The 15,680-nt window shown below is 43.4% G+C and overlaps 1 protein-coding gene across 3 annotated transcripts in view; it reads right to left on the bottom strand.

Moving 5' to 3' along the window:
* Positions 1 to 11,770, bottom strand: part of GJC1 (gap junction protein gamma 1) — a 31,208-nt gene extending 19,438 nt beyond the window's left edge. The window contains exon 1 of one of the 3 annotated variants that reach the window (XM_033170020.1): positions 11,614 to 11,770. The gene's annotated coding sequence lies outside the window, so the exon portion shown is untranslated. Of the gene's footprint in view, positions 1 to 6,925; positions 7,027 to 11,567; positions 11,589 to 11,613 lie in introns of those variants that run through there. The other 2 variants (XM_033170019.1, XM_033170021.1) reach the window with 2 other exon arrangements.
* Between the last annotated feature and the right edge of the window lie 3,910 nt (positions 11,771 to 15,680).

Raw genomic sequence — 15,680 nt, 5'->3', positions numbered from 1 at the left:
CAATTTTATCTGCAAAAAAACCTTTGCAAAATAATTACAGGAGATCCCCACTAACCCTGATGCCGAAGGTGGTTCTGTTAAGACTATGAACCACCTGAAAGTATCTCCTGGAACTGTTTTCCACAGATGCAACAGAGGATCGCTATCACCACATGGTAGGTTTTACGTTGAGCTCTAACCCATGATTGGTCCTTTTTGGAACGAGTTTTTAATGCTATGAGCATTAATCCGGGCTACATAAATTATGCGCATACCCACACAATCCACAAATGCACAATCCACAAAATCACAAACTGGTTTCTACATGCACGAGAGAGAGACGGAGAATATTGTATCCTGAATCTGAGAACACACACAAACTCCCAATGCCATAACCCATTCACATCCCTAGTGGAGGCGTGGAAAAAGCATGCTCAACAAGCCTTGTGCATCCACAGGTGTGGCCCGATGCCCGTGTGGCACTGCATTGCATTTATATGCCCTATTTGAATCAGGGCAAGTAGCAGCACAACCGACCAGATGTTTTTGCGTATACACAAGAGATACTCCTAGCATGTTACAGTAAGCTTTGAGACAGCTTGTGTGGTTTATCAGAGAGCTACTGAACAAGTAGTAGTCTGAAAAACCACGGTGCCTATGGGGATCTCAGAAACTCAATGGTATCACACACAGAAAGCAAACTAGCGCACTCAACAGGACTTGGGTATATAGAGCTGTTGGGGCAAATATTTAAATTTGTAAGAGCCCTGCTAGATCAGACCAAGAGATGGCCTAATCCAGCATCTTTCTTCTGGCAGCGGCTAGCCAAATACTTCCAAGAGGCTCTCAAGTATCCAGGCAATATTCATTCCCTATTGTCTGCCCCAGCACCAAAGGTAAGTTGACTCATACAGGCTCCATTTGCCTATCATGGCAAACTGCTGGCGGAGGAAACCCATTCTCCATGCATTTGTCCGATCCCCTTTTAAATCCATCTAAGTCTATGGCCACCACTACACCTCGTGGCTTTGAGAGCGCAAAATACGGTCTGAAGCTCAACATCAAAAAAACTAAGATCATGGCCTTTTGGCCACTGGTCCCATCACCTCCTGGCAAATAGAAGGGGAAGAAATGGAGGCAGTGAGAGATTTTACTTTCTTGGGTTCCATGATCACTGCAGATGGTGACAGCAGTTATGAAATTAGAAGATGCCTGCTTCTTGGGAGAAAAGCAATGACAAACCTAGACAGCCTCTTAAAAAGCAGAGACATCACCCTGCTGACAAAGGTCCGTATAGTTAAAGCTATGGTTTTCCCAGTAGTGATGTATGGAAGTGAGAGCTGAACCATAAAGAAGGCTGATCGCCAAAGAATTGATGCTTTTGAATTATGGTGCTAGAGGAGACTCTTGAGAGTCCCATGGACTGCAAGAAGATCAAACCTACCAGTATCCATTCTGAAGGAAATCAGCCCTGAGTGCTCACTGGAAGAACTGATCCTGAAGCTGAGGCTCCAATACTTTGGCCACCTCATGAGAAGAGAAGACTCCCTGGAAAAGACCCTGAGGTTGGGAAAGATGGAGGGCACAAGAAGAAGGGGACGACAGAGGACAAGATGGTTGGACTCGAAGCTACCAACATGAGTCTGACCAAACTGTGGGAGGCAGTGGAAGACAGGAGTGCCTGGCGTGCTCTGGTCCATGGGGTCACGAGGAGTCGGACATGACTAAACGACAACAACACCTTGTGGCAGGGAATTCCATAAATTATGTCTTGTGGGAAGATGCACGGTCCTTTTCAATTTACTGCCAATCTCACTGGGTTTCTATGTTCCATACTATGATAAGAACAATGTTTTGTCTCTATGTATTTTCATATTATGCACTGTTTTCTTTCATGTTATGTGTGATCTCTATCATATCCTCATTTTGCGGTCTCCCCTCCAACTAAAACCCCCCAAATTTGAACTTTTTTTTGCCTCCTATGTCCTCAAATATGCAATTTACAATCTTTGAAGAGACACACACCATTGTTGGCTTTAAAGATTCGTGGGTCTTCCCCCCAACTTACCTATGACTTCCGAATTATTTTTCATCTCAGAGGATGTACTCGTTTTCAGAAGGTTTAAACGCACCTCTCTACCTGCAGCACAATAGTCAGTTCGAGGGGAGCAGGTGGCAGTGCCACAAAGATGGTCTGTCCACTGTTTTGGTTTGGTTACAAGCAGCAAACCAATGTTCACAAGCCAAACTGGGGAGGTGAGTTAAACTGGCACAAGAACACTCATTCTGAGAGTATTTTGAAGCATCTGTTTGAGTTTAAGCAAATAAAACATTTTGCAGCCCAGTGACTCCATAGGGAAATGCCTCTTGCATCAACTCATCCGATTCAAATTTTCCATTGCATTTCAACTTACATACATACATAAGCGCTACACCCCCCCTCTTCCTATTTATTTATAGCTTGGGAAGGAAGCCCCAATTAATCTCACAGACTCACAGGGTCCGCACACACTTAATTAACTGCACAGTAAAGTTAACAGTCTAGCAGGCAGGGATGTGAGCATTTCTGATTTCGCAAATCGGAACTGGGCGCAGCATTCAGCACCCCAAGACTAACCAGTTTCCTTTTCTCTGCCTTGGTTTAAGGAACTCAGCCGCTAGCCCAAAACGCTCTGAAGGCACGATTTCAAACCAATGTATGTGAGCAATGCCAGGTAATATCCCAAAAGTAGTCCTGGGGGTGGATGGTGGGGCAGGGTGGGTCTTCAGCACAGCTCTAACACCCGACTAAGTAGATCTGGCAAATTTGCTAACTACATGTCCTTTATACAAGTCACAGAATTAAGCTTTTCGTGGAGCAGAATTCGGGAGATCCTGGTGCCATTTCCTACCCTATGGAGTATACACTGAGGAATACAACAAGGATGTATCTCTCCAGAAATTGTTGTAAACAGGTGAACAGTCAACCCCAGCATTGAATGTTCTCGCAAATAATCTAATACCGTGTGCACGGCAAGGGAAAACCACTTATCTTTGCTGATGGAAATGCTGGATTTCAATAGCAACACACCAGACATTTCCTCCAACCACATGCTCTAAGGAGGGACATGTGGGAATGGTTTCAGGTCAGCAGTAGCCACTCTTTCCAAAGGTGCATTTAAGCCCTCTGTGAGGGACAAATGAGCCTCAAGCAATTACTATTGCCAAGAGTGTTTAGGAATCCTCTCTTAGGAATCCGGTCCTATTATTTAATCAGTTCTTCAAATGCATTACTTTGAAATTCAGCACCTGGATTTTCAAAATCTAGCCAATTAAAGGCAGCCCTGTATAGGGAAAGTTTTTTTTTTTTAATGTTTGATGTTTTATTGTGCATTTATATTTGTTGGAAGCCGCGCAAAGGTGTCTGGGGCAACCCAGACAGATGGGTGTGGTATAAATAATAAAATAATAATATAAACAATAAAATTATTATTATAATTTCTACAGAAAACAACATTTCCAGTCACTTGAAGAAAGCACTGCTTAGCAGTACTTTAGTCACCCCTTGGTTTAAAAAAAACTTCACATAACATCACAAACCAGCATTCCATACAGCGGAATCATCATGACGGGAGTTCGAAATGTCGTTCTTTTTGATGAGGAAGACTGTGGGAAGAAGAGGAAGGTCAAAGAGAGAGGAAGGGGGCAGCCTGAGATAATGAGCCATTCATAAGGAAAGGGCAACGGACAGAGTGGCTTCATGCAAAGATGATGCAACGGCCGTCCTACTCAAGTGGTCAGCACTGAATCCAGCCACTCATCCTCTGACAAGAGACCATTGAGCCCTTGTGACACACACAAGCACTATGGAAAGAAGCAAGAGTTCCTGGTAATAGTTTAGCTATAGATTACCAATATAGCCTGGTGTGATTCTAGCGAACTTTGATCCACCGGTTTTGACTGGTGTTCTGGTTTTTGTTTTACTGCTTTATTCAACCCTGATTTCAATTTTTATAGCTTTAAAATACCCGACAGTATTTTATTTGTTAACTGCTTTGAACTTTTTTGAAAAGTGGGGTAGGAGCATTTTAAATGAATGAATGAATGAAGGAATGAATGAAACTGGACGCTTGGTACCGCTCGCACTGCAATATAGCTGTAAAAACTATGCTCGGTTTGAGATTTCAACAAGGACTAGAACCAACAGGCGTTGGCATTCCATTACAACGTATACAGCGGAACCATGATTTTCGAGACAGTCCTCACCTCAAGCCTGGCAAATCTGGAACTATGCTTGATGATACTTTGGCTTTTGTTTTGTTTTTAACCCATGTGCAACTACTTAATTCTATGTCTGTCAGCCTGGATAGCTCAGTTGTTTGGAGTGCGATGCTGATAATGCCAAGGTTGCAGGTTCAATCCCCGTATAGGACAGCTCAGGGTCCCTTCCAACTCTCTGGTACTATAGGTGAAACTCGAAAAATTAGAATATCGTGGAAAGGTTCGTTTCTTTCAGTAATTCAACTTAAAAGGTGAAACTAATATATGAGATAGACTCGTGACATGCAAAGCGAGATATGTCCAGCCTTTATTTGTTATAATTGTGATGATTATGGCGTACAGCTGATGAGAACCCCAAATTAACAATTTCAACTTTGGGGTTTTCATCAGGTGTACGCCATAACCATCACGATTATAACAAATAAAGGCTTGACATATCTCACTTTGCATGTCATGAGTCTATCTCATATATTAAACTCCAGTAGCTAATGAAAACAATTGCTTACATAAATGGACTTTTCCACTATATTCTAATTTTTCGAGTTTCACCTGTATATGCCTATTTTATAGCTTTGTTTTTGGTTTTTGTATGTTGTCGCAATTGGTTATCTCTATTTTATATACGTTTTTAAATGAAGTAACAACCATAAAGTTTACCCCAAAAAAATTATGAATAGGTGAAAGACTTAAAATTCTCTTACCGCCCCTGAGAGCAAGACTAGATCTAATGGACTTCAATGGACACTAGAATAAACATTTTAATGTTTAAGAGCAGTTCAAGAAAAGAACTCAGCTGGGGGAGTGGGTGGGCGCGCTTGTTTGCTGGAGATCTTCAAACAGAGGTTGGAAAGAAATCTGTTGGAGGCACCCTTGTTCCGAGCAGGGGACTGGACTACGAGACAGTCCAACATGCTCTGTCCGACTCTATGCTTCTAAAAACATTAGTACCTGTGAAAGCTCCGACTTTGGAATGGTTCATTCAAGTGGCTGCTCCCAGTAGGTGCATCCACAAAACACAGTCTGAACTCACTCCATCCCACCCACCCCAAATCCCAATTGCAAATGCTGTTCATCATATGGAGAAAGAGGAAGGATCTCCCACAACCTGGATGCCACACAGTTCCCCTAACCAAGATCCCAAGTTTGGACCCCCCCCCCCCGCACTGATGGTCCTGAACCCACGTAGTCCAAGGAGAACAACAGGTGGCAGCTTCATTCCTTATTGGGCAAAACACTCAAGTTACTGCGTCTCCCAAGGTGTACACATCAAATCTGCTTCATAGCTAGCTAGGCATCTATTCTCTAGGTCTGTGCGCCAAACTCGTGCCTTAGGTATAACAAAGTGTGTATGTCACAGTAAGTTTTGTTCAGCAATCTTAACTAAGCCCCACTGAAAAGGAACTGCGGTGGCACTACCAAATCTTACGCCGAGCTCACTCAGAACAAAAAGTTTGCCCAAAACATTATTTAATAATATGCAGCACAATTAACATCCAAGAGGGGACAAAAATGAACGCAGCACCTCATGGACTGGGGTGGGTGGGGCTGAAAACATTTTAGAGGCTAAGATTTGGTTCCAGACACAGTCATGCTTAGAGGTGACCCATCGAAACCCCAAAGTAACCGGATGATGTTGAAAAATGGGAGAGCTGGGACGGTAATGGAAAAAAAGAAATTCAACAAAGTCCAAATGTGAAATATTCCACATTTTAAAATCTTAGAAAAGTAGCAGCAAAAGGGCAAGTATGGTAGGACTGGAAAAGAGCCACTGATTTACTGAACCATTAACCTTTGTGGACAGGAAATACTTGTCCAGATGTGCAGAGCAGCCTTAGGAAGTGGCGAGTACTCCTGAGCAACAGCGGAAGTTCAGCTGTGTGCCAAAGGTAGCAGGAATGCAAAATACAAGAATACTTGGCATGGCTACAACATACAATGCATGCATCAAAAAAAAACACAACCCAAGATATAGACTACACAATACATAAGCCAAAGGGCTAGGCTGCATACCAAACATTAAACAATTTCATGGCACCATAAAGTCATATGGAATATGTAGCCAGTCGTTTGCTATTTCAAATCCTTAGAAGTACAGGAAAATTGGCGAGCGAAATGCAGTTCTGCAGCTTTTACTCGGTTGACCTTCTATTATTTGTTTGGCTCTCCCCCCCCCCCCGCCAAAAAAAACTATCAGGCTAACCAAATACACGTGTACTTGACAATTTAATGGGTATTTATAGTTTAATCTTTTTTAAAAAGTGAAACCCTCTTGCCTATGCTAAGCTGAAAAAATAGCAACAACAGTTTCAAAAGGTGAAGATTCATCATAAATCAGGAAGGAATAATGCAATGCCAGTTGCAATGCTGTTAATCTCCATCCCTTCTACTCTCCATATGCCTCCCAAAACACTTTAATTCAATTAAAGATTTTATATCAGTGGGTTCAAACCGACAAAGTTCACAGCTGCAATCTTCCCTCTGTCGAAACCCCCTAGGAAAAAAACCCTACAAATCAATATCCTCTTCACACCTAGAACTTGAACTGCATAATTTTTTTTTCCTTTTTTAAAAACTCCAGTATCTGTTCTTGAAAGCCAAGCTCACTCGAAAGATTTAAAGTTTCCCCCCCATGAATGGATGCTTCTTTTGTTGTCTGTGTCTGCATGCATCTGGTGCAAATACTTACCGTCTCCAGCCGTTTCCAGGAGGGGGGGAAACCAACTCAACCCACGGAGGCATCGAGAGATATGGGACGTAAAAGGACAATGAAGCAAGACAAACATCGGAACGCGTCTATATGTGGCAAAAACATCATCAGGACAACAGGCATTCCCACAGAAGCCGAAAGCTTTCCGTGCTCATGAGAAAACAAGTTTTGACAGCAGAAGAAAGACGTTCCAGGCTTGCTATTGTTTGAGGCAACCCGGCACAGCCCTTTTCTCCTCCCCCCTATTACAGGGCATGAACATTATTTGCATCTCGACCACTCGGCGGGGGGTGACGCGCGGCTGTCTTTCACGGAGGCAGATTATAGAGTAACAACAACCTGAAACGTGTCTCTCGTACCAACCCTTTGCATTCATAGCCTTGCAATCTTCCCCCACCCTACCGGGTGAGATGATTGTGTCACGAAAAGAGTTTGGGGTAGTAAAACATCTCCTTCATCTTTCCCCCTCCCCTGCAATTAAAGGAAACACCCCTCATTTGCTCAGTCCACACACAGCTATCACAGCCAAGAACCACAACAGAAAACATTAAGACAGAAATTCCGGCGAGACAAAGGCTGCAATCCTAAGCTTATTTTACTAGGAAGTTAAGTCTCACTAAACTCGGGAGAGATTCACTTCCTAAAATACACGTTGACCATCATACTAAGCACAAGGAGCCATATAATGCCTGATTTATTTTGGGGTACACAACATCTGTTTATAGAAAATAAATCCTGGCTGTTTCCCTTTTTTGTGGTACTAGTTATTAATTATTATTATTATTATAATATTATTATTATTATTATTATTAATTGGATTTATATACCACCCTATACCCAGGGTCTCAGGGCGGTTTACAGAATGCTGCACTAAGAAGAATAAAAAATAAACTATTTAGTATTGACCAAAAAGTGTTATTCTTAATGGCTCTGCACATGAAAGGGAAAAGTTACTGATCCTATGGTTTATATGAACACACAATAAGGGCGGCACCACAGTGGTACCTCGGGTTACGGACAGTCCTGCTTACGAACACTTTGGGTTACAAACTCCACAAACCCGGAAGTAGGTGTCCCGGGTTGCAGGATATGAATGCAATCCACTTCCGTGGGAGGCCTATGTAGGGAACGCACGCCTCGGGTTAAGAACGGACTTCCAGAACGAATTAAGTTTGTAACCAGAGGTACCACTGTATAGATGACCTTGGTTGCCAAGCCAGATTGTGCTGGCATAGAGCCTTCAAATTCAACAGTTGCACAGACAATATACGAACTTTACCTGAAAGCCAACTCAAGAGTGGCACATGGATGCCAGACTGACTTTGTGAGTGTCGAACTTAAGACTCCCAAAGTTATTAGAGAAGAGGATAACTGACTGGAAATAACCCTTATGACTAGTGCACAATCTACCCTTCATGAAATCCACACTTTCCATCAAGTGTAGACCTAGCTGTTCAGTTTTCAGTTCGGTCTGGGACTGGTCACTCCCACTTGAGTTTCTGCCTCAGGTTTTACTTGGGGAAAGACCCCTGAAAACACACGTTTTCCCATTCATTAATTTAGTCCACTGTTCAGAATGTCTCCACCTCCAGCTCTGCTCACCCGTGGCAGCAGGGTTGAGCAAGCACAGTTCCCTCCTCCATTGAGGGTATCTTTGCACTAGACTCAAACTTTCAGACCTGCACACAAACAAAGCACAAGCAAGCGCAGTGAGAGACTGAGTCCATGCATTTTGGTTTCCTTTTATGCACTAAAACTGGAATTAATGGGGGCAGGGCATTACACATCTTCAAACTGTTCAGCTTGTGGGATTAGTTGCCATGAGATAAGGGTAACTGATGGTTGCCAGTTTAGAAAGCTTCAAGGGAAGATCAGAAGGTACGATTGTTAGCTGCTATTTACCGTGATCTCTAAATGGTCGAACTATAGAGATGGAAGGGACACCAAGGGTCATCTAGTTCAACCACCCGCAAGGCAGAATCTTAACTAGATCATCCATGACAGATTGTCATCCAACCTTTGCTTAAAAACCTCCAATGAAAGCTCATAACCTAGGGTTGCCATTTTTTTTTTAAAAAAAAAGTGAAAATCCGGACACAAAAGTTGTTGAGTTTTGTTTGTTTGTTTGTTTTGGGGGGGGCAAAAACTTTTGAGGGGGGGCTTTTAAAAGTTTTGCCCAAAGTTTTGCAAGATCTCAAACAAAAATGAAGTTTTTGAGCTATTTTTAAGGAAATCCACCACTTCCGACATGGGCTGCCATACATCCAGATTTTCCCGGACATTTCAGTGATTTCCACCCGAAAAATGTTTCCAGCAGCCAAACCCCACAATATCCGGAAAATTCTGGACGCATGGCAACCCTAACACAACCTCCCAAGGAGTCTGTTCCACTGTCAAACAGCTTTTACTATCAGAAAGTTCTTCCCGATGTTTAGCTGTAATCTCTTTTTTTTTGGTAACTTGAAGCTATAGGATCAGGCCCTAGCCTCCAGAACAGGAGAAAACAAGCTTGCTTCATCCTCCATGCCCTTTATATATTTGAAGACAGCTATCCTATCACCTCTCAGTCTCTTCTTTAGCAGGTTAAACACACCCAATTCCTTCAACCATTCCTCATAAGGCTTGGTTTCCAGACCCTCAATCATCTCAGTCACCCTCCTCTGCACTTGTTCCAGTTTGTCAAGATCCGTCTTCAATGGTGGTGCCCAGTTGGGTGGGGTCAACTGTGGAAGAGAGGCCTGTCGCTTTCCTGCTCTGCTTGTGGCCTTCCTTCCCAGAGGCATCCAGGTGGGCCCCAATTTGGAAACCCGCTCTCTCTCTCTCTCAGCAAGGCTGTCCATCCAACTCTTCCTATTATGTCCCCATACACTAGTGGTTCTCGAAGGGTGTGGTGTGCTAAATTGGTATGGCAGGAGAGTATGGCAAGTGTGGTGGGAATATTCAAGGACAATCAAAGAAACATTTAAACATTTCAGTTCACTACAGTAAAGCATATATGCACAGTATGGATTGGTATCTTTCCCAACAAATATGGAAGATCAGAAAAGAAAGGCTTCTTTGTGTTGATGAGGAGATTAGAGTTGGTTTGTCTCAAATTAGAACTAATATAAATGAGATTACCTGGCAAAAACAAGCTGATACCTCTCATTGAGTTTGTATATGTACTTAAGGTACATATGAAAAAGGGTTGTTTATAATCATACTTTGGGAATGATTCATGTTCTTATGCATTATTATTCTTCATTCAATTTATAGATTGCCCTTTATCAGAAGATCCCAGGGTGATGTGCAACAATAAAAACAATGCAGAACATCAATGATAAAAACATAACGACCAACAGCCTAGTTCCTGCCTGGGCCTAAAGACTTGTGATGGTGCCAGGCAAGATGCTCTGGGGAGAGCACCCAATTGGAATGTCGCTACCTTGTTTTACGCTTTCTATATTATTGTATTTTAACATTCTGTTGGAAGCCGCCCAGAGTGGCTGGGGAAACCCAGCCAGATGGGCGGGGTATAAATAATAAATTATTGTTATTATTATTATTACTACTACTACTACTACTACTACTATATGTCCCATGGTCCTATTATAAAGTTGTTATGCTCTATGCCAGGCATGGCCAAACTTGGGCTTCCAGCTGTTTTGGGACTACAACTCCCATCATCCCTAGCTAACACGACCAGTGGTCAGGGATTGTGGGAATTGTAGTCCCAAAACAACTGGCGGGCCAAGTTTGGCCATGCCTGTATTCTCTCTCTTTATACATACATACATACATACATACATATATATAAAGCCCTGCTAAGAGTCGCTTCTTTTTGTTTTTCAATGCATTTCTTAACAATGTTAATAATCAGTTTGGCGCGAGCATTATCTCTGAAAGTGTGGCCCAGAGGAGAAAGTCTGAGAACCACTGCCATCCACTAGGCACAGCTTGGGGGGCCAGCTACTGTAATCACATCACCTGTGCTGCGTCCTCACTCACCTGTGGACCCAACCTCTTCGCCCGCCCGCCCTCCTACCAACTGAAGCCCTCGTTCAATTAATTAAAATAATAATAATAATAGTAATAATAATAATAATAATAATAATAATAATAATAATAATAATAATAATAATAATAATAATAATATCTTTTAAGCCATATTCTGTTTTCCGTCTGATTTTCTCGCAGCAGCCGATGGTACGGGTAGTTTGAGGAGCGTGCTGTGAGCGCGCAGGCCAAAAGGTGGGCGACCTACAGCCGCCACCACAGCCCCTCTTTCTCTGCCCTTCCGTCACTCCGGGACCTTTGCCCTCGACCACCCCCACTGCCCCTGCCTCCCCCCTCAAGGAAAGAAGCCAAGCGCCGACGAGGCCTGCCCAAGCGGCCATTCCCGAAGTGTCCCCCCTCAGCGTTTCTCCCGTGCGCCCGACGGTCCCTTCCCGCCTCGCCGCCTCGTTTGGGCGCTTACAAAAAAAATGCTCACCACGAAGCCCCCCCCCCCCGAGAGCTCACCTCCATGAGGAGAAGATTCAGCCCCCCACGTCCAAATTTCAACCCCCGCTGCCACCCCGGGACTCCCCACAAATGGAAACCCCCCGCCGCCCCCCAAAAAATCTCTCCTCTCGCTTCTTACCTATTTGCGCACGCTGCCCCATAACTCGCCGCCCCGCTGGACTCACCCGCCTTCTTCAGGCCATTTCCCCTCGTGAGGAGGATGACGGGACCGCTCTGGGTCCTGAGGGGGCGAACCCCAGCCCCGCTCTTGGCAGCCTCTCGTGGCTGTTCAGGAGACGGCGAGCCGGATACGACCGTCGGGATTTCCCCCTCCCCTTCTCCCTCTCCCTCTCCCTCCACCTCCCAGGAGAAGGAGCAAAGGGGGAGGGTAGCAAAAGCATCCCGTCCCCCCTCCCTCCCTCCCTCCGCCCCCCTTGCAACAGCGTCATTTATGGAGCCTCTTTGCAAAAGAATGAAACGTTAAACATTTGCAAAACCCGAATAAATGGTTGGCTTCGCTCTTCTTCTTCTTCTCCTTTCCCCTCCCTCGCGCGCGCACAGAGCGGCGCGACTCGCGACCAGCGTGGTTTTTGCAAAACGCCGTGCAATTGCCTAGCACGCGCGGTGCGAATTGCAAGCTACTACAACTATCGACGCTTCTTTTAGTTTTGCAAACTTGAAAAGTCAATTGGTCTACCCTTATTTGCAGCAGCTGTGTTCTGTAAGGGTTTGGCCAGCACGCAAAGACGCACAGGTGCAAACATTGTCCCATCATCACGGCCGACTTATTTGCTCGTGCAATTACAGAAGAAGAAGAAAAAGGACGCCTTTTAGAATTGCAAACGATTATTGATATCATTGTTAGGTAGGTTTTGGATGGCAAAAAAGAGACGCGCGGTGAAAGTTGCAAACTGGAAGCTCCACCTCCTGTGCTGAGCCCCCGCCCCATATTATTGGAACTGCAAAACGAGTTTATTTGAATGGCTTCCGACCAGACAACGCAAATAGAGACGCAATGCAATCAGTATGTCCTGCACCACTGATACCCCACCACAGCCAAAGACAAGCACTATAATGCATCGCTCGCTCACACTGGATCTGCTACATACTTTTGGAGGAGGAAAGTGTTGCTGAACAACATCTGCAGCAGCAGGACAAGACTAGCAAAATGCATCTAGAATGCCAACGCAAAACAAACATGAAATTTTCACCTACTGCTTGTGCATGCCTGGTGCTTTCTGAGGAAGCACAGCTGTCCCATACACAGAAATTTAAACATTCAGTCCAGTATACAGTTACAAGCACGAAATTCAAAGCACACTTTTGTTGTTGCTGGTTTACAGCCACTGCGCACTCTACAAACCCAAAATGCAAGCACCGTGTCTCATCTGGAGCTTCAACCTCAAAAATAGAAATAACTACTCAGTAAGTGTCTAATCCTCATTATGTGCAGGCAGAATGCCAATTGCCTGGAATTTGCACACTAAGGTGTACAACTCTGTTTTGCATCCTAAAAAGCAACTGTGCAATGTGTGGAATTTTGCATACCCTGAATGCCGATTGTACAGCCTTTATGCCAGGCATAGGCAAACTCGGCCCTCCAGGTGTTTTGGGACTACAATTCCCATCATCCCTGACCACTGGTCCTGTTAGCTAGGGATCATGGGAGTTGCCTATGCCTGCTTTATGCTCAATGCATATTACATAGTTAAAATGCCAGCATTTCTCTGCAAAAAGCCCATTATATTTTGCATAACCATACCCAGGCCCCAGGGCATGCAATTTGCATGCTCAGATACTCCACCAGTAGATTTCAGCATAGGGGAATTTTGCACACTCGCGTCCTCCGATTTGGATTTGCAACCGATGATCCCAGGTGGCTGGCATTTAAAACAGCAGAATTCTATTCCATAGCATTTAGAAAAACCGTAGCTTATCAGAAACCCGTGTCCTGTTTAAATCCCTTGTTCCTTTTGCCCCCTCTTTTTGGATGCTTCATCACATCTTAATTTTGTCCTCTTTTCCCACACATCTCTGAACTGTGATTATTTTGTAACATGGGTTAGTGTTGGGGTCCACACTGGCTTGGGAATCACACGCTCTGCTGCCAAACCCCTTTCTCCAAATCCAGTAGTACTGGGGCATGTGAGAGGCAGGAGGAAAACATCCTTTGCATTCAATAAGACTCTCTTCATAGCAGCCTTTGCCAGCCTGGTGCCCTCCAGATGTTTTGAATGAAGTATAATTCCCATCGGCCCTGGGCCACCATAGGGCATAGCCTTTCTCTGCTCCCTGTCCCCTTTGCCAGGCGACTGACATCAACAGACAGCTTTCAAAACTGTCTCCTGGGCTAAGGTAGGACTCAAATTCAGCCGTGAAGTCAAATCTTTCAACAAATAATTATTCCCCCCCGCCCTATATCCATATCCCTATAGCCACGTGAAGTTCCTTCCTGCTATTCACCAGTTTGCCACACTGGACATTTTTAGCTCTTTTAATCTTTTCTCATAACATCAATCCCTGCGGCTCCGAGATCAGTCGCGCCGTCCTGCACTCTTCCCTCCAGTTTGTCAATGTCGTTTTGTTAATGAAGCACTCAAAGCCCAAACCGATCACATGTTACTCTGTTCAAGCTCTGAAAACACTCTCCTCAGCAAATCCTAGCTCAGCGCCCTATCCCAGCCTTTGCACACTTAACTGCGTGGATCAAACTCCTGGGCTGTGGGTTAGCTATCCTTGTCTTATCAGTTAAAGGTCAAAACCAAACAGCAAGGATGGTCAGAATCTTTAAAAAGTCCTACAAGGTGAAGAATTATGATTTGCCAGATTGTACAAGCAACCTAACCAATGGCAGTTCCCCCCCCCCGGGGTCTTCCAAGTAAGATCACAACAGTCTGAGAGGTCCATTCCCTTCTGGATCCTTTTAAGGCTGCAACTGCATAGATTTTGGGTTGAAAGTTGCGACCCTTGGATCACAAAGCACGGCTTGGTTTACACCATTATCTGCTTCTGCAAGTCACGGGTTGCTGCTGATCGTGTGAAAAACTTAAACAAGATTATGTTCCTGAAAAACAAAACCCGCATTTATGCCCCAAATTATTATTTTTTTCTCTATAAAAACAATTTTATTGAAATATCCTTAAAAGTATAATCCAATAGTCATACAAACGTTGTTACAATATTACATTTGAAATTAAAGAGTTACAAAAAAAGCAAAAAGCAAAAAGCAAAGGTAAGTTACACACACAACTCACATCCAATTACGAAGAATTACAAATAATAGAAGTAAATTAGAAATAAAAGTTAAAGTTACAAATTAAAAGACTTCCTAATAAATAAATAAAACAAACAGCATTGACAGGAGTATTTGTAATGAACACGAAGCAGAACTTTAGGAAGTCCAAATTATTTATAAGGTTATGAAACACAACTGCAGCAATTTCATTATTTCAGTGGTCATATGCAGCACTATATATACCGGTATATATATATATATATATATATATATATATATATATATATATATACCTTGACCAATTGACCCCAAAGGAGAAAAACATATTTACACCACCAATTTCCATTAAATTTAGCCCTGGGGAAGAAAAGAAAAAAAAAAATAAACCCTGTTTTGAAACATTTTCATTTTGAGAATAAATGTGTAGAATGCAATGTCTATTCTACAGCTTTGTTTTGTAATAAGGAAGCCAAGATGCTTGCCTTTTAAAAGTTATATTGGTGGGCACTTGTGGCATCTCTTAACTTTATGAAAAAGTACATTTATTTTATAAATATATATATTAAATAATACAACGGGTACACATGGGAGGTTTATAATGGAGGTATGGATGCTGACAGATTTGCATGCTGAAAAGTAAATGGGGGGTGGTATATAACATTGCCTTATGAATGAATCACTAGGTTATTCTTCCCGAGAAGAACCAGGGGCCAGAAACAGTTTTCTGCCTGTGGTGGGAGGAGGGTGTGGCCATTGGAGGTGTGTGGACATTCTGGGGTCCAATACCAGATACATTAAAATCTTGGATTTCTCCGTTGGTTTCTATGAGCAGCTCTCATTTCCATCCCTGACAACAATTAAAAATAGCTTATCAGGCCACATCTTCACTATACATTTTTGAGGCAGTATCATACAAATTTCAACAGACAATTCTAACCCCACCCCCACACCCCAAAAATCCTGGAAATGTAGTTTAAGAGTGCTAGGGAGAACCCCTATTCCCCTCACAGACCTACA

This window comes from Lacerta agilis, chromosome 14 (assembly GCF_009819535.1).
Source record: "Lacerta agilis isolate rLacAgi1 chromosome 14, rLacAgi1.pri, whole genome shotgun sequence".
Lineage (NCBI taxonomy): Eukaryota > Metazoa > Chordata > Lepidosauria > Squamata > Lacertidae > Lacerta > Lacerta agilis.
The sequence above is the reverse complement of the archived record's forward strand: the minus strand, read 5'-3'. Positions and strand labels throughout refer to the sequence as shown.